Below are 19,442 nucleotides of genomic sequence, written 5' to 3' on the forward strand. Positions count from 1 at the left end.
CATGTTTTAGGGGTTTCCTCCGGGTTATTCCAGTTTCCTCTCCCAGTCAAAAGACATGCATTGTACACTGATTGACATCTCTAAATCATCCGTAGTGTGTGAATGTGTGTGCAATTGTGCCCTGCAAATGGTTGGCATAAGGTATCCCCTGCCTTGTGCTCCAAGCTTCCTGGGATAGGCTCCCGGCGAACCTGTGTAGGATAAGCAGTAAGGAAAATGAATGGATGGATAATGGTATAATAAAATTTCCATAGTATAATTAAAAACAATAAGCATTCAATTTTCTTTTAAACATAGTTCAGGTTTCTGGGGATGTTCTAACATCCAGTAGCTATCGAAAAGCAAATCACATTGTCTTAAGAGAAGAGTTCCCTGCTACATTTTAAAGTAACAGTGTCACGTAATGCAGTGCAGGATGGGAAATGTAGTCACTGGTTTGATGTGATATGACAAACAGGAGGTGTGTTTCATCTTACACTGCACTGTGGACGGAGAGACATGAAATGGCCAAAGGCTTGGCATGTTAAAGTTTAAAGAATTGTAAGTTTAAGTTTTTCTAATGATTAGTTGGTACTCATAGTTCTTGAGAAATACGGACTAATATAAATTATTGCTCAACACACTGCTTCTTAGAATTGAACTGTATTTATAATTATCATTTCTCTATTTCAAACGTTTGCTTGAAATGCAAACTGTATTTCCTTGCTGTTTGCTTTAATCATTTTGAATGATATCGAGTGCATGGACAACAAGAGCTATTCGACCAATTCACTTACTCTCCAAATCGGATTTCTGTTGAGTGCATGAACACTCGCATGACTGAGGGTTGTGTTATCCTCTGAGGGTTGTGTACAGTGAACAGAGCCCTAACCAGAGGATCAGTCAAATAATCAAATTGTCCGTGACTCTGTGTGTGCACAGCTCAGGAATCTTTTTAGCTTAATCCAAATTCATTTTAAGGACCCTCAGGATACAGAGCTTCCAGTTTGGACTCTGGAGAGTGCGAGGAATTAGAGCTATGGCTTTAGGGAAAGTGGGTAAGGAATGGCAGTGCTTCTGAATGAAGCTAAAATGAACCAGCAAAAACTGTCTACAGCGCTATATTTCTTCACGTTAAAACTCAGTATAGATTAGAAGCTGTGCAACACACTTTAAGTCACATCTTTAAGGGTGAGTGTAGATGAGGCTTACTGGTTTATAGCTGTAATTTCAGTCCTTCGGGATATGTCCTTCTGTAATTCTCTCTCATTGAATGCTATTTTATTCCAAAAGGTCATCAGCTAAAATTCATTACGGCAAGTACTTTTCATTGTTGATTGAATCTGTTTTATGTGTGTCTCTCATGTTACAAATGTAAAAGGTTAGGCAGAAGAATTACCCCTTCCCTCACAAAGCAAGACCCAGTGGCCTTTCTGAAGCATGTAGCCAGGCAATGGGGCTACAGCACATAGTCATGAGCCCATTCTAATTAGACTGACAGAGAAAAGGCCCTCTTAATGTCTGTGCACTCTCTTAGGCCAAGGCTGACTAATGCCTTTTATCTGGCAACCCTTTCTGTCTTTCCAAGAAGTCTTAAGACTCTCACTCAGATACTGGCAAACAAGAGAGTACAAACTGCCTTTTTCCAGATCAAGATAAAAGCTCAGCAGTATTACATGGCTCTTTGACTTGTTAGTGTTGCACACTGCCAAACTGTATAGTATTCAACATGGTCCAATTATAATAAAAGGAAATAAAATAAACAAATTAAAAGCAAATTAACAATAGTCTTGCCATTTTTAAGCCCCTCTGAAGCTTCTTAATTACTATTGGACAAAGAATAAGGGGGCCCAGCACAAAACAATGACTGCCATAGATTATTCAGTGGTTCTCTATCTATCTATCTATCTATCTATAGTATACAGTATATTTATACAGTATACTATAACTGCAGTGTACTTTAGTAATAATAGCAGTAGATGTATGTAGTTAAAGAATCTCAGGCTCATGAGTTTGAGCCCCAGCCACTGGGGCTGCACTAACTAGTGCACTCTCAATGCAGGTCCCAAGCCCAGCTAAAATGGAGGGTTGTGTCAGCAAGGGCATCTGCAAAACCTGTGCCAAATCAAATATGCAGATCATAAACCATTTCCATAATGAAGACGGATGATCCGTTGTGGCGAACCCTAACACAAACAGCCAAAAGAAGAAGAAGAAGAAGATGTATATAGCAATAGTACAGCATAGTACAGTTTCCAGAAACTGTTTTCAATTATATATGTTTAGACAACAACTATTTAAACTATTTCCTGTTTGTTAGGAAATTGTTTGTTCTTAACTTTTACTATATCTACCATTAGTACTCATGGAGTCCTCTATACATCAATGTGCCAAAAAACCTGAAAAGCTCAGTTTCTGCTCCTGCTCTTTCCAACAACCATACAGTACACATTTCATCATCCCCATATATTCATTATATGTTCTGCTTGATAAACAAATGTCAGCTTCATCTCAGCATGCATCTGTTAATAATTGGCTTGAGTTTTATGTGTGAATGTTGCATTCCTGATCTCTCGTGCTAAGAGAAAGTTAAGAGAAGCAGCTGATGTTATTCCTACCACAGTGTGGGGAATTCTTGCAGGACAAATCAAGTGGAGTGAGACTCATTGTAGTAGACAGCTTTTAGTAAATAATTGAATATTCTTTTAAGGTTAAACATTCAGGTTAAATGGTTTGGTGAGCTGTGCCTGGTGTGATGCCAGTACCAAATCCTGACACACTTCTACTGTTGTTGTTCCTGTCACCTTGTACCTCCTGATGCTCTAATTCCACTCAGAGATTTCTGCTGCTGTAGATGGTCCCACATGGAGACCCGAAAGATTTTAACTTCATAAAAACGGTTTATGCCCAAGACTCACATTTTCTTTAGTGGATAATGTTAACTGGATACTGTAGCATTCTACCTAAGAACTGGTTTTGTAATCATAAAGACTGTGCTTATCCCAGGACTCTTATTGCTCATATTGAACATCCTTTTACCACAGTAAGTACCTTAAATACCCTTTCCCTTTACTCCCTTTACTCTTTTACACATGTGTACTGTAATGAATTATAATCCACCATCATAATCCATGTTGTTTTAGGGAGTTTTTCTTCACTGTTCCCTCTGGCTTGCTCATCAGGGATCAAAATCTATAAAGCAGCCTTCTAAATATTTTAGAGCAGAGGTTCTCAATCTTTTGTAAATTATATATATATATATATATATATATATATATATATATATATATATATATATATATATATATATATATATATATATACATACATACATATATACCTAATCTATAATCTGTTTTGATAGATAGATAGATAGATAGATAGATAGATAGATAGATAGATAGATAGATAGATAGATAGATAGATAGATCATAACTTTTATGACTTTTATAAAACTATATAACAGACAGGTATGGAACATGAATGATCAAAGATGTTTCTGAACACTATAACTGCTATGAACAAGAGAACTAGTCTGTAATAACGTGTAATATTTTACATGTAAAACATGTTGCATTCCATTCGTCTTGCGTTCACATTCACATCATAGGAATTGTGTAAATTGGGAGGAAGGACGCGTCTCGTTATCCATGACATTGTTAAATCTCCGGTTCTCAGCCCCTCACTGAACAGAGCAGACGCAGAGAGAGGTGTGAGTGTAGCGGGAAAGCAAGACCTTGCGCTTGCAGGACAGTACTGGCGACAAAGATTTTTCCAAAAAGTCGCTAGATTTGTTGCCAGAAACATTTTTTTTGTGCAAAAAAATCACTAAAGGGGTCTGAAAAGTCGCCAAGTTGGCAACACTGGTCTGCACTGACAGCTAGATAAAAGGCAGGCTAAGCTCCACCTCTCTCCAGCAAAAATAAAATACAGCGGGAGAGGGAATGTGGGGTTTTTCATTTATGCACATTCTATTTGAAAAGCAGTAAAATACACAGTCCCCAAATAATGCCCAGTCTGTGTTTTTTTCTTGAAAACAATTTGTGCCCCCCTTCCGATCTCTCCCTGCCCCCCTGGTTGAGAACCATTGTTTTAGAGAAATGGAGAGATGGGAGTTTATACGGTGTTAACTGGGAAGAAGGTGAAGCTTCATATATGGTCTTTCTCCCAACGTGCAGTTATTTCTTAACTACTTTTAGCCATAAATTGTCATTAAACCATTTTCTATATCCAATGTTTGTCTTCCTGTCTCCCACCTCTCCCTCTGTCTATTTTCTCTGCTGATATTAGAGAAAGAGAGAGTAGATGCTTATTAATTATTTACTGAGAGTAACTGGAGGCCACGTTCAGGCTGAGGTCTTGGTGCATTCAGTGTCTGAATGGTCTGATCTGAATAATGTATGCAGTAGAGAGCAGTGGTCATGGACATGTTGACTCATAAAGAAACCAATGAGTCAGCATATTCATCTACAGTAATATTATTCATCATCCCCCACTGGAGAGGAAAAGATTAGAGTGGATTAGAGTGATTACTGGATATTGTCCATAATTTACTCCTTCATATTTTTATTACTCCTTATAACTATTGACATCTCTACTTGGAGCCTGTTTTCTTTACTGATATACTGTATCATTGCATGGCTCAGTTTGCACCTTGGGTTAGCATGACCTGACATGACCTGTTTATATGAGTCCATTGGACTCATATAAACACTCTGGGTGATTTTACTGTGTGATGGGTTCTATGGTCAGTCCATAGGGAATGGGGTAGCTGTAATATTGTTATGTAGAACCCTGCAATACGGGGGGGGGGGGTTCCTGTCAGAGATGGTTTCAGGTAGAACCCCTTTAGGAAGCTAGAAACCATTCAAAGAACCTTTAATGGACCATTGGTCCTTACATTTTAAAACATATTAATGATTTCTAGACATTTCTGTTTCTCTAAACACAATTTCATGAAAAACACTAATTTGAACACATGAGGTTTCTCTGCATCTAACCTTTACATGAACCTTAATAACTCTTCATATGAGTGCCATGCAAATCACTATGAGTTTGCAAGTCTGAGATCATGTTAGTTTCTCTATAGTATAAACCCCTCTTACCTTTTATACACATGTATCCTGCCTAAATACAGATGTTCGAGTAGTTTTTCTTCCTAGGATCTAACGATATGACTATAACTTGCTGTATATAATATTTATACACTTGTACTAATCTTTCTGAAACTAAATAGCTTTCTGAGAACTCTTAGATCATACCATCTGGCAATACACACAGACTTATAGTTCTTATACTTATAGTTTAGGATAGTTCAGGACACCCATCTATCCTTCTCGCCTCATATTGCTAGCCTGATTCGTTCATGCAGGTTTCTCCTTTATAACATCAGGAGGATCTGGTCATTTGTCTCTATGACCACTCAGGTGGTTGTTCAATCTCTTAATTTTGAGATTGATCTATTGCAGCTTGATCCTGGGAGGTCTGATCCAGAATGCAGCTGATTGACTTATTTGTTATCTCGCTTCAAGTTTACCCACATCATTCCACTGCTGTGTTCTTTCCACTGACTTCCTATAACTATAACTGCTTACATCAGATGATGTGAAAACACTGGGGCTTGCCTGCAAAGCCAAAAATGGCACTCATGCACTGGCACTCATGTGCTGGTGGGGAAATGAACTTGCCTTGGTTATCCAATTAGCTGACTCACTGTCTATCTTCAAGCAGAGAACTACTTCAATCCACTAAGCACTTAATGAGCCCTAAACACTAATATGTGTATGATGTATACTAATGTACCCTTAAGATGCACTTCTCTAAGAGCATCTGCTAAATATTATAAATGTAAATGTTGTACTGAGCAACACTGAGTTTCCGTTTGTTCATACAGCTTTCAGATATAGAAAAATTCTCACACACAGTGTGGGAACTCATGTACGTATATTATGTAGTCTATGCATTATGGCGTCTATCAGTATTTCAGTATTTATTCAGGGGATTCCTAGCTTTTTTTTTAATGTTCAAAGTATTTACATATAGACTTCCATATATTGTACACATATCATTTGTACAGTCATGCAATACCCTGTATGTCCATTAAGGAAGGTTTGCCTTCAGTAGAGATTGTAATTAATGTCACCCTCTCTCAGTATCTCTCTGTATTGTCTGTTTTATTGTTGGCAAAAAGCATGAGGTCTACTAACATAGTAAACATTTATTCAATAAGCAGATCTTCTCCTATTTGAGTTGATGTGATGTGAGTGACTGAAGTAGTTCTGAAAAGTCTGCATATAATCAATCTACAATAATGGGTTTTAAGGGATTAGTTTATCATCCCATGCAGATGCATTACAAAATATTTTCTAATTACGTAAACTATAAACACAACAATCTATTACAGAAACACACACACACACACACACACACACACACTGGCATCACTTTCACAAGAGATTCCCGTATCTCTGACTTTCTAGCCACTATGTCTGACATATCTTTTTCACACTTTATTATTCATTCTTATTATAGTTGTAATAGCCATCAGCACCCTCCCTTGTTATTCATTTTCTGGCTTTTCAGCATACAGATGTCTCTCCATCCCTTAACACTCCTGCATTCCTTTCTGTTTAAATCTCTCATTTCTTTTCCCCAGTGCTCCATCCATCCTGTTTTTTTCTCACAAGCGTCTCTCTGTATAAAAAAAAAGAAAGAAAGAATTTTTAAAAACCCAGAATGCATGGTGTTGTATTGTTTTGTATAGAGTATGCTGTCTGTCTTCGAGTGGGTGTTGTTACAAACCATGCAATGCACAAACTGTTTAAATAATTCATTTGTTTGTCGTGTTGGATCTTTACTCAGTACTTCCCTTTGTTCTGCTCTTCCAGGTCACAGGGCACTTTTCATCTGAAGCTTATTTTTGGTTTGTTGTTTTGGCCAATTTACTCAACTGACATGAAATAATGTAGCTGCAGCGAATGTAATATTCAGTCATTCAGGCATATATGTAGAATCTTTTTATTTATTTATAAATGATCAGCAGGCTGAGAGGGTCAGTGGGTTTTTTGTTTTTTTATATGTTTTGTCATGCCATCCCCATTATGCAGCATTATTCATACAAATGCATTCTGATGCTTCTAAACATCTGCTGTTTTTCCAGTCCTGAAAGATATGAATTTCTAATTAGTATCTAAACTTTGTGAATTTTTGTACTGGATCTTACATACCTTACACAATCATTTTAGTCATAGTCAGAAAATGGTTCTATTCTGTAGTAAATAACAACCTGTAAGTAATAAGTAGTCAAACTAAAGCTTATTTTGTTATATTGCTTTATTCATAAAACTCAGTTTGGTTACTTTGTAAGAAATGGACCATACGGTAATAATAAAATAATAATAATAAAAAAGAGGTCAAATGAAATTCTACAGCTTCCATATGTGGAACAAAAATAATACTAAACCTACATAGAATTATGCTTGAAACTTAGTTTACATTACCCTCATTTTGGTCAACCTGACATAGTAATATTACTAAAATTAAATGTTCAGCATCTCTGAGTCAACCCTAATGTAACACTCTGTAAATAAGATCTGTTTATCATTGGGGTTTTATTTAGCAAAGCTGTTTACACTTGCAGGTAAACTCATATGGGAAACTGTATTTCTTGTCCTCCATCTCTACTAATATGTCACTTTTATTAATATTACTATTACTGATGATTCAGAGATTAGGGTTCTGATCTAGTGATTGTACGGTTGTGAGACTGTTGTGTCCTTAACTGAGAGCGTTTCATTAACCAACTTCTGTTGGCTTCAGGTTTAAGTTACTTCAGAAAAAAAAATATCTGGAAAATGAATTCACATAAATTATAATGAACGAAACATTTGTTCTAATCATCAGAGGTCATCGAATGTACCTTTGCTGCTGATAAAAACAAAATGCTACTAATGCTAATGTAGTCCACTATTAGGCATGTGCATGTTTATATTTGCAAATGAATTGTTTTTCTGATGCATAAATAACAGGTTGGTTAAATATCTGTCTTTGTGTGGTGTTTATTCTTCCTCCTTTTTTATTGGTAGAGCTACATCTCTACAGCTCCCTACATAATTAACGTGCAGTATAATTACCGGTCGGTTTTTACCACCTTGCCCACCACCATGTAATTTGTGTGATATTTTTATATTTTTACAGTTCAGCTAAACCACCTTTAAATAGTCCTGACATCTTCTGTATGAAATCGTTGGTGTCTCCTACACCTGAGACACCAGTCAGTAAGTTTGTATGGATCATTTACTTCTTAGATTGTCAGCTGCAAACTACAAAACGGCTTGGATAGATTTGTTTTGACGATCAGACCACACTTGAGTATAATTTAAATGACTGAACAGGACATGTTAAGAAAACTGTGGTTTAGAAGTTATTCTACATCACATAACTATCAGGTTAACCTTGTGTTTTCAATTAACATGTTGTATCATAGTTCTGAACACTACTGCTACTACTACTACTATGACTACTACAGAATTTAATACTAGAACCAGCATACTTACAATGGCACGTTGTCCTTTATCCACTTGCATTGCTCTTTCTGTCTCTCTATTTTATTTTAAACTTAAACTGGGCACTTTTCTTTTTAAACTGCTCCTCTTTCAAAATCTTACAAGAACTCACACAATGTACTCTCTTCTCTATATATTTGAACAGATGTCGGTTCAAATTTTAAAGAGTTTGATTTCCCCCCCACTCCTCTTTACTCCATGGGCTTTTCTCAACTTATCCCATTTTTAAAATCTCTCCGCTGACTCAAAGAAACCCATTGATTCTAATAGTCTTGACATCTCTTTTCTTAGACTAAAAGGGGAAAATATCCATCCATCTTCTATACTGCTTAATCCTTTTCAGGTCACAGGGAAACCTGGAGCCTATCCCAAGGAGCATCGGGCACGAGGAGGGGTACATCCTGGACAGGGTGCCAATCCATCACAGGGCACAATCACATATACATTCACACACCCATACACTATGGACACCTTAAACATGCCAATCATCCTACAATGCATGTCTTTGGACTGGGGGAGGAAACCGGAGTACCCAGAGGAAACCCCCACAGCACAGGGAAAACATGCAAACTCCGCATACACAGGGCCACGGCAGGAATCAAACCCCCGACCCTGGAGGTGTGAGGCGAACGTGATAACCACTAAGCCACCATGCGCCCAGGTGAAAATATATTGACCATAAGTATGTGACTGCATTACTTACTGAGAGGATTACATTTTCAAAGTTCTGTTCTTAGTCTCTCATTTATATCTATGTTTTTATTTCTAATTGTGCTATAACTTCTTGACAACAACAAACACAAACACACTCATACACCTTCAGTCATACAGGTCAATACTGTTGCCTTCGACAATGCCTGTATGATCGACCTTTAACAGTGTTTTATCAGATACATTCATTTGTGCTTCCCAAATGAATGAAACCAGTGTTCTGTATGTCCCTGAGACGCCTAGTCTCTTCAACTTCCTCATAAGTCACAGTCATGTTCCTGCTCCTAGCAAACAAACAGAACCTTTCTGAGAACTACAACACTGTGCATTATTATTATTAGAACAAATCTTTTTTTTTTTAAATGAGAAGAGGATTTTTGCTGTATTTCTTCTTTCAGTTTATACCTACCCTTATTACTTGTGTTCATTGCCTCTCATTACAAAGTCTCACAGTAACTTCTATTCTGTTGAAAGGACAGTTGTTGATTTGTATAGAATTATGAAAAACCAAGTCATTAAGTATTCATTCAAATGGCACCTGTTCAGCTGGATATGTTCAACAGGTGTGTTCATAGATCACGGCTGTTTATGAGGCACTTGGGACGCTTTCTGTAGAAATGTAGTGAAGGAATACCTGCGTTTCGTTAGATTTCTGGGAACATCTTTCCTTCTGAGACAACTGTAGCGTAACAGAATTTATAAGCTTCCTGATCCCTAACTCATATAGCGCACACAGGGTAAAATGTCAAACAGACTCAGAGACCAAAGACCACAATTTTCTGGGCAGGATGCATATGTTTCTCATGGATCAAATTGTCAAATGGAATCCCAGTCAAATCGGTGTCTTTGCGGTATGCAAAATGTGGATTTGTTTAGCAGCGTTATTTACAGTTTTCAACAGCTGCATTTTATCTTTACAGTCACTGAGGCAGATCCAGAGCTGCAGTCCTGGCACTTCAGCTTGACCTCCTAAGCAGGGCATTCCAACAAAGTCTTCTGATCAGTGTTCTGTGTTTAGCTCAAAATTGTAGTGAAAGAGATTACTGCATGTTTGTAATGAAGAAATGAAACTAATCACAAACCATGAATAAATTCTAGTTTTTCAAATGACCTTACAATGTATACCGTGTGAAATGTTGTTAATTTGGCTGAATGACGTGTGTTGTAGAAGATATTTAACTCTTGACACTCAGACATTGTTGTCAGGTACAAGAAATTATGGGGACAAAATAAAATGCGGGGGGGTCAAGAAAATTTAAAAGAAGAACCGAGTTGTCTAGTTCAATATGTTGATTTTCTATTGCTAGTTTGCAAGTTTATGTTGTGTGTAAGTTGTGTGCAGGAGCATTTAGAAGAATGGGGTCTCCATCACATCTCGATCCAACTGTTCATGCTTTATATGTTCTAACACCCCTGTGTAGCTCAGGGGTTTGTCAATCATTCACACTTTTTTGTATGTACTCATTATTTTGATGAACAGAATAACAAGACATCACACCATGTCATAACGATAGAGCTATATACAGTATACTGTATGTGTGGCAGTCTGGGGAAAACCCGTCATATGTCTCTGTGGCTGAATTCTGACAGACAAGACAAAAAAAGGTATATCATGCTTCCTGAAAAAATCATGCTTGGAAAGAATTCAGTTTAATAAATACAGCCAGGCTGCCTAAACATGTCTAAAGCCTTGCTAGCTAAGTGTCATTTCCTCACATAATGAATGCTAAACTTTGAGCAAGTTGCTGAATAGCTATGCACCATCAGTTTAGTTTGTAATCAAATACTGGTGGTTAGAATGAAATCTTCAAATGCAAACCTCTCCCTTTTCACTTTTGGAGGTAAGTAGATTTGAAAGTGCTAGAACTTTTGAGGTACATGCAACAGAGAATCATATTTCAGTTCATGTCTCTAGTTTTCAGTACTGTATAGTAGAAAATGTCAAAATGTGACCATGTGAAGGCCACCACACATATGACATGGAAAGTGGACTGTAAATATTATAATCCTGTGTATCATAATATTGAAAGCTCTGGTCATTCTCACTATTCAAAGGTTGGTTTCTAGATGTTGTTTCTATTCAGTGCTTGACTTTCAATCACCTTCCTTGCGGTGTTTTGTCTCTAGGAGTTTTACAATCCACTTATTTAGATGAAAGAGAATTTGGGGTTAAAATGAAAGTAAGAGCATTATTCTGTATGATGTATAATGGAAACATCCAAGATATGGGAATAACTGTAACAACAAAATTTTGTGTAATGTTATTTGTTATTTTCTACAATACACTCTTAATAGTAGATGACAAACCATAGACGTATCATATGCAATTGTTTCCTGTTTTACCATGATCTTTTATATATGACACTGAGAGTTATTCAAACATCATTGGGTTGTGGCTGTATATTCTTTATGTTTTCTCAATGGTTGTTGTTGATCAATTTCCATTATAGTTATGAGTTTTATAAGTCAACCACAAATGTGCACCACCCCAAACAATGCACACGAGAAGATGACATGTTAGAACCATAAAACGCTCTAGGGGAAGCCAGTGATTTTATTGTCAGCCTATCCATGTATAATACTATACTGGGTTTCTGGATACATGATAGCAGCACACATTGTGCCAGGATGCTTGTGCAAAACTACAGTGCCAGAAAAATGATACATGCAATACAAAACAATACATACACAGGAAACTACTGAGTACACACTAATCGAATAACTGTTGGACTAGCATCTGTGTTAAAATCTACAGAATATAAAGAGTATGAACAAAGGGTCAGGGCATAAACACATTCAAATACAAATACATTATTGAGAGAAAGCGAGGGTATTGAAAAGCAGTGTATATATTTAAACAGGGGATGGCAGACTGGAACTTATTAATGGTTGGTAGCACATAATTATGTATTTTAAAAAAAAGTTACATTTGTAGAATATCTGATTTGTACCTTGCGGAAAAATGCAGTATCTCAGAAATATTAGAATAAAGAATTTATAATACAGCAATGCCGACCCAAGAAGAGCTCTAATCAGCTAATTTATTTCATTTGGATATCAAGGTCCCAGAGTCGGGAGGAAGAGTGGAGAGTTTCTAAGTTTCTACAGTCAGTGATGATTTGTGGTGCCATGTCATTTGCTGGTGTTGGTCCACTGTGTTTTCTTAAGTAGACAGTCAATGCAGCATCTACCAGGAGATTTTAGAGCACTTCATGCTTTCATCTGCTGACAAGCTTTACGAAGGTGCTGATTTCCTTTTCCAGTAGGACTTGGCACCTCCCCACAGTGCCAAAACTACTAGTAACTGGTTTTCTGAGCATGGTATTACTGTGCTTGATTGGCCAGCCAACTCGCCTGACCTGAACCCCATAGAGAATCTGAGAGACACCAGACCCAACAACACAGACGAGCTGAAGGCCGCTATCAGAGCAACCTGGGCTTCCATAATACCTCAGCAGTGCCACAGGCTGATTATCTCCATGCCACGCCACATTGATGCAGTAATTCATGCAAAGTATTGAGTGCATAAATTATCATACTTCTCAGAAGGTCAACATTTCTGTATTATAAATTCTTTATTCTAATATTTTGAGATACTGGATTTTTTATTTCCGTAAGCTGAAAGCCTTAATCATCAAGATTAAAACAAGAAAAAGGCTTGAAATATTTCCCTTCATGTGTAATGAATCTACAAAATGAGAAAGTTCCACTTTTTGAATTAAATTACAGGAAAAAAAAAAACTTTTCCACGATATTCTAATTTTTTGAGATGCACCTGTATGTAACAAGATCATTTTCTTAACATGCTGAATTTCACACTCATTTCACTAATTGCACTATTAGATTAATTAATTACGTCATCAAGACTAATGTCAATTGCGTTAAAACTAAAGGATGTTATAACATCATCATCATCAAACATCAAGGTGTGCGTGTGCGTGTGTGTGTGTGAGAGAGAGAGAGAGAGAGAGAGAGAGAGAGAGAGAGAGAAGAAGAAGAAGAAGAAGAAGAAGAGAAGAAGGTTTCGGCCCTTTAAGAGTAAGCTCACGTCGGCCGGAAGCTGCTGCAGGAGAGCAGAAGAGCAACAGTGTGGACGAGTTTGAGACGCGCAGGAGAGACTGGCACTCACTCACACTCTCTCTCTCTCTCTCTCTCTCTCTCTCTCTCACACTCTCTAACACACACACACACACACACACTGAGAGGCTTCCACTGCTCTTCACAAGCTAGTTAGAGAAAGCAGCGTTTCTTTTCTTTTCTAGAGGACATCACACGACCTGCGTCCTGTTTTGTTTTTATTAAACTCGTATGAAGTTGTGACGTCAGGAGCCAAAACGCGCCGCTTTGCTTAAGAGACTGAATTTCCACAAACACACGCCGCTGGAGCTCGTCTACATTCCGGCAGTTTTGATAGCACTTCAGAGGATAGACACTTGATGAAGTAAGTTTATCACAGCAGTCTATTACTCGTTTTTCTGTTCTCATATACAAAGAATTCATTTCTTTCTGTTCTGTGCGGCATTATGTTTAAACCGAGCAACACTCCCGCGTGCGTATGGACCACCCACGACGCCTAATTCATTAATTAGTGCATTTAATATTCTCAACATCTACTGAAATGTAAGTTTCTCATTTCAGCTTTCAGTGCATGCTTGTGGGTTGTGTATGGTGTGCCTAGATGCTGTTTTGCTATCATGCCACACTATTTTCAAGTCTTTTATGAACATATCATTTGTAACAATTCAAAATGATCCATGTAGACATGCAGAAGGGTCAGAAATGAAGGGTAAAGGCAGTATAGTGAGGTGTTGGGTCTGTTCTATCCACCAGAACAGAGAACAGTCTCTGGAACTGTACTGGAAGGATGAACACTGTACTTGTTTGATGTTTTGATGATGATGATGGCGAGCACTGTCAAACACGCGCACACGTGTTCCACTGGGTTGGACTCTTGAGACTTTGAAGACCACAGCATATGATTTACATCATTTTCATCCTCATTAAACCATGCAGTGAGATCCTTGTGCACTGCTCATGGGAACATTGTCATCCTGGAAGAGAGCGTTCCCATCAGAGATGTTTCGGTGAAAGAACGGTGTATTGATTTGCAGTGACCCTTCCGTCTCAGAGGATAAGTAGACCCAAACCATGCCAGCGTCGTGCCTCCCACACTGTAACAGAATCACTTTTATTTTGTGAATATGCAAATCGTTTTCCTGTTTATTTGGCTAGGTGACTGCTAGCAAGCTAGCTCACATTTGTCATTAGTAGACACAAATAGGATTTCACAATTTAAATTTTAATTGTTATATTTTTAGTGGTATATTTAACCATAGCCAGTCTTGTAAAATAAATAAATAAATAAATGAATGAATAAAAATACAACAACCACAACCAAATTTTGTTCCTCACTAACATTAGCTCAATTAGCTAGCTGGCTATTACCATGCAGGGTCTGTCCTCTAATAAGACACATGATTGTGTCAAAGCTGTATTGAGAGAACATCTGTCTTAAATGGGAATAGATTCTTCTTATGTTAACAAATCTCACTCAAACATCAAGCTAGATCATTTTTATCACCCAGAGTTAAGCGTTCATGAATCATGTTTTCAAACACGGAGCAGTGCAGAGTAGGTTATTAGTGTATCTAATAACAACAGATTTTTAAAATTATTTATTTTTTTATAAAGTTTTGCTTACTTTCACACAAATATTATATGAAAAATTAAAGCAAATGCTTTTAAAATTAGTTGTAGGTGAAAGTTATCTGATCTGATACCCAACATTATGCTCAATGTGAGTGTGTATGGCCAAGCTCTGAGATTGACGCATGATATTTGAGGCCTTTTATGAAAGTCTTCTTTTTGTATGAATCGATGGATGGCTTGGTTTTGGCTTTCTCATCCTTTAGTAGTCATATGACAGCCCATAATGTAGTTCCATATATACAGTAGCAAAGATGATGCGCTTGAGTAGTGGTGCCTTGAGTAGTGTTGCTTGAATGTAAGAGGGTTGAAGTGTTATTTTGGGGGGGGTGTTTGGCGTTAAAGGTGAGGTCAGGGAACACCTTTTGTGATGATCTTGTCACATTTTGGCAGCCTTCAATAAAATCTTATCTACTTACTCAAATCAAGATAATCCAACCAATCAGTACGAGGAAACAATGTTTAGTTGTCTGTAGAACTCAAAAAAGCTCCCATTCGTTCACTAGCATACAGGCATCATTGCCTTGGCAGCACACATACATGTGTTTTGGGTGCGTGGCATTGGATAGAACAGTGAAGGGAGGGGATTTGTATTTGTTTGTAGTTTGAGTTTCAAAACAGCCAGCTTGAGCTGATCTCTGCCAAAACTGCAGACTGCACATTTAATAGCCTGAAAGTACACAGTGAGTTTGATTGTACTGGTTTTACAAATTGTTATAGTGGTGTATTAATTTTGTGCTATTCAACCCTTTTGAGAGAACTTTCTCAGAATGGGTCTGTTTCACAGTTTTTAATTTGCCATAGACCACGTCAGTTGCTCAACTCGGTTAAATTAGGGCTAGGGATGCAAAAACATTACTATTACTTGGTGTAGAAAGCTTTAAATGCACTGGAGATTCCAGATAAAGTTTTTAACGCTGTACTAGAGCATGTGTTGGATAGCGCATGTCCTAGAGCAGGCTATGGTGTAAGGCCTTGGCACCAGAGAACACTTTGCTTAGTGAACCCTCAAATATGTTTCCCTGGCTTGTGCTGTTCTCTGCCAAACCTGAAGCCTTTTCATCCTGCCTCAGGGTTTGCCATTGTTCTGCTCTGATTTGCAGATGGATTACTACACCCCGTTTGAAGTCACTGTACTCAAAGCCTTTCACTTTTTACTATGAACTGCAGAAATATTATAGCATTTGTATTTTCCTTTTCAGCTATCTCTCAGGGCTGTTGGTGTATATTTAAGCATCTGGACTTTTAATGGATGTTTAACCAATTTTAATGCATATACATAGATAGATAGATGGAGATTTAGGTGTGTATATATAGGTAGGTAGAGATATAATCTCTCTCTCTCAATCACTGGCATATACAGTGGGGTCCAAATCTTCTGAGCATTAGTGAAAATGCTTCTATTTTGCATTCTCTTCTCATTTAATACATCAATTTTCATTACAAATTATATTACTGATAACAACTTGAGTGAGAAGTGGACTTTTAGACATTTTTGGATGAATTTTAGACTTCTTTTGTATCCGGTTTGTCCCTTTTTTCTTTAATGATGGTGTCCACTCGAGCTGGCATGGCCTCCGGAAGTTTGTACAGAACTTTTATTGATCCATTTTAGATCGTATTTATCAGAGTCTGAGAACATGCTTCAGTAGAAGAGAGAAGGACTAATCTGGCATTTTTGAGGAAAATCTGGCATTTTGTACAAAGCAGTTAGTTAGTTATGGTCAGTAGCACAAATTTGCTTAAATTTAAATAAGGACCTAGAAATGGTGCAGAATCTTACAGTGAGTATTCAAGATATTGAATATTTATTTTGTTTTCAATATCTTAAAATTTAAATCCTTTTCCTTTTAAGTGGAAAAATTGGAAATAATTGAAAAATCCCAGATTTTCAATGTGGACTTTTGGACATCACTGTATATCCTTCAGAGACACTCACAGTGAAATTCATCAATTTTAACACTGATCTCCATCACTTGAGCCCCTGCTGTGTTCAGAGATGATGGCTGGAGCAGGTCAGTGTTCTGAAGGTGCTTAGAGCGGTCATGTTGCTCTGCTGGCCAGCTAATTAATCCCCTAGCATGGTCACAGGATGTTGATGCAGCCCATTGAACTTGCTTGTTTTTGTTATAATGAGTTATGATTCTTTATGTTTTTTCCATTCCTTTTTGGAACATTGGGAGGAAGGATATGACCTACTTAAGGAAATGTGATTGCCTTTTTAAAGTGACAGTGTGCGGAAAGGTCTCCTTTCTCACTGCGTACAATGATTTCATAGCAAACGAAAACAGTTTATTCATTTTGGAGGGTAAGAAGTGTTTGAAAGACAGTGAAACAGAATAGAATGTCTAGGAGAAGATTGAATCATCTTATATTATAATCATGTGAAAAAATAAGTAAACCCTATGGAAATTGTTGGTTTTTTTGACACATTTGGACAAGCAAACATTTGATCATCTTTGAAACAGTGTCAGTGCCTATTAATAAAGTCAATATACTTGAACAAAACTACAAGGAAATAGCTTTTTCATTTATTCAACAGAAATATCAATAGATGTGATATTCTCTTGTGGAAAAAGTACACCCTTTGCCTCAGAAGCTAGTATTGCCCCCTTTAGCAGAAATAAGTTCTTGTAGGCATTTTGCATAATTCACCAGGCTTGCAGGAATTTTGACCACTGTTCCATGTAAGATGTTTGAGGGTTTTCTTACATGTGCTGCCTGTTTCAAATCTGCCCCACAACATTTAAATGGGATTCAAATCCAGGCTTTGACTACTGCATAACCCTCTTTCTTCTTTTTGAGTCATTCCTTGGTGGATTTGTTAGTGTCCTTAGGTTCGTTATCCTGTTGAATGGTCCATATTTGGTACAACTTTTGGACAGATGGCCTCACACTATCTTCAAGCACTTTTTGATATGATTCAGAATTCAGCAGCAAAGCAACCCCAAGCCATAACATTTCCACCACCATGCTTCAGTTAGTATGAGGTGGTTCTCCTGAAAAGTTGTCTTTGGTCACCACCTAACATGTCTGCTGTTGCTGTGGCCAGACATTTCTAAGTTTGATTTGTCTGTCTAGAGCATATTATTCCAAAATGCTTGGTCTTTGCCTATATGCTCACTGGCAAACTGTAGTCTTGCAAAGGCTTTTTCTGAATTTGCTGGGACGGCCAGTCCTGGGCAAATTGTCATTTGAAATCTGCGCCATTTGTAGATTATGTTCCTTACAATGGAGTGATGTATTTCAAATAATTTGGAGATCTTTTTAAATCCCTTCCAGACTCCTAGGCATCCACAACCTTTTTTTTCTGAAGGCATTACAGAACTCTTTTTAGATATTACCATGATGACACCACACACCTCAATAACAAAGGGAACACCAGACACTAGATATGAGAGTATAAATAAGATGGATTCCACCTGCACTCCCTAAGCAGGTTCTGATCACTGGCACCCAATCTTCATACTAATTTTATGGATTTGAAGGTGTGATAAATGTAGTGGTGTGCTTTTTCATTTTCTATGTGACCTGATCTGTTTTTATATTAATTTAAAATGTGAAAATTACTACAAAATATAAATTTTACGTGTCATTTGAACATGCACCAACTTCATTAATAGGCACCGTTTCAAAGAGGATCAAATGCTTGTCCACATATGTTAATTTATTTTTTTTTTTTTTCCGTAGGGTATACTTATTTTTTCACATGACTGTATGTGAGAATTAAAAACGCATCAAGGTGTGCTGTTACAGGAGCATAATCGGTGATGGGCTGGTGTGATGTCAGTCAGTGTTCCCTTGTTGTGTGAGGCAACATGCAAAAACAGTGAGAACTTTCAAATAAGGATGACTACAAAATGGGCTTTTATTAACCAGAGCAGATTCTCGTAATGAATTTGATTGGCTTTATGCATGCATTGCTACTCATCAAACAAGATAATTTAAACCAGTTTTTTGTTACATAGCTCGTTCTAAATAAATTCCTTTAACGTCAACTTTCCTTTAACGTTGTTGAGTTAGAGCACAGTTCTAGGACACCGCTCAATCCTGAATTACAGCTGACCCTGTTACATAAGCTTACGTCATCGATAGAGGCCCAGGAGGTGAGGTTGGAGAACAGATGGATTGGAGCCTCATCCTACTCCAGCTAACTCTCCCTCACTGTGGTCTAAGAGGCAGCTCGAAACCTCTGAGACCTGCTATTGTTCTCCGGACGGTGATGAAAGTGTCGTTTAGTGTATGCTGCGACATGCAGGCTCTCCTGCTTTTTGCATTAGGTCCATCATATAGTCTGATTCTCTTCTGCTGTGTGCATGGCCATGTCTTTTCATTTGACTTCTATAATGTGGAACTAATTTGCAAATATGGCTGGATGGAATAGTCTTGTGGAATTTCTGCCATTTCCAAACTTTATATTGCAAGCATTTACTATCCATTTGTGTTTTTCACTCTCCAGGCCATAACATTAAAACTGTTCTT

At 37.5% G+C, this 19,442-nt stretch overlaps 1 protein-coding gene across 1 annotated transcript in view; it reads left to right on the forward strand.

The window, feature by feature from the left end:
* The first annotated feature begins 13,242 nt into the window (after positions 1-13,242).
* The window catches only part of svila (supervillin a), an 81,425-nt gene continuing 75,225 nt past the window's right edge, over positions 13,243-19,442 (forward strand). The window contains exon 1 of the mRNA XM_047159278.2: positions 13,243-13,695. The gene's annotated coding sequence lies outside the window, so the exon portion shown is untranslated. The remainder of the gene's footprint in view (positions 13,696-19,442) is intronic.

Source organism: Ictalurus punctatus, chromosome 13, assembly GCF_001660625.3.
Source record: "Ictalurus punctatus breed USDA103 chromosome 13, Coco_2.0, whole genome shotgun sequence".
Lineage (NCBI taxonomy): Eukaryota > Metazoa > Chordata > Actinopteri > Siluriformes > Ictaluridae > Ictalurus > Ictalurus punctatus.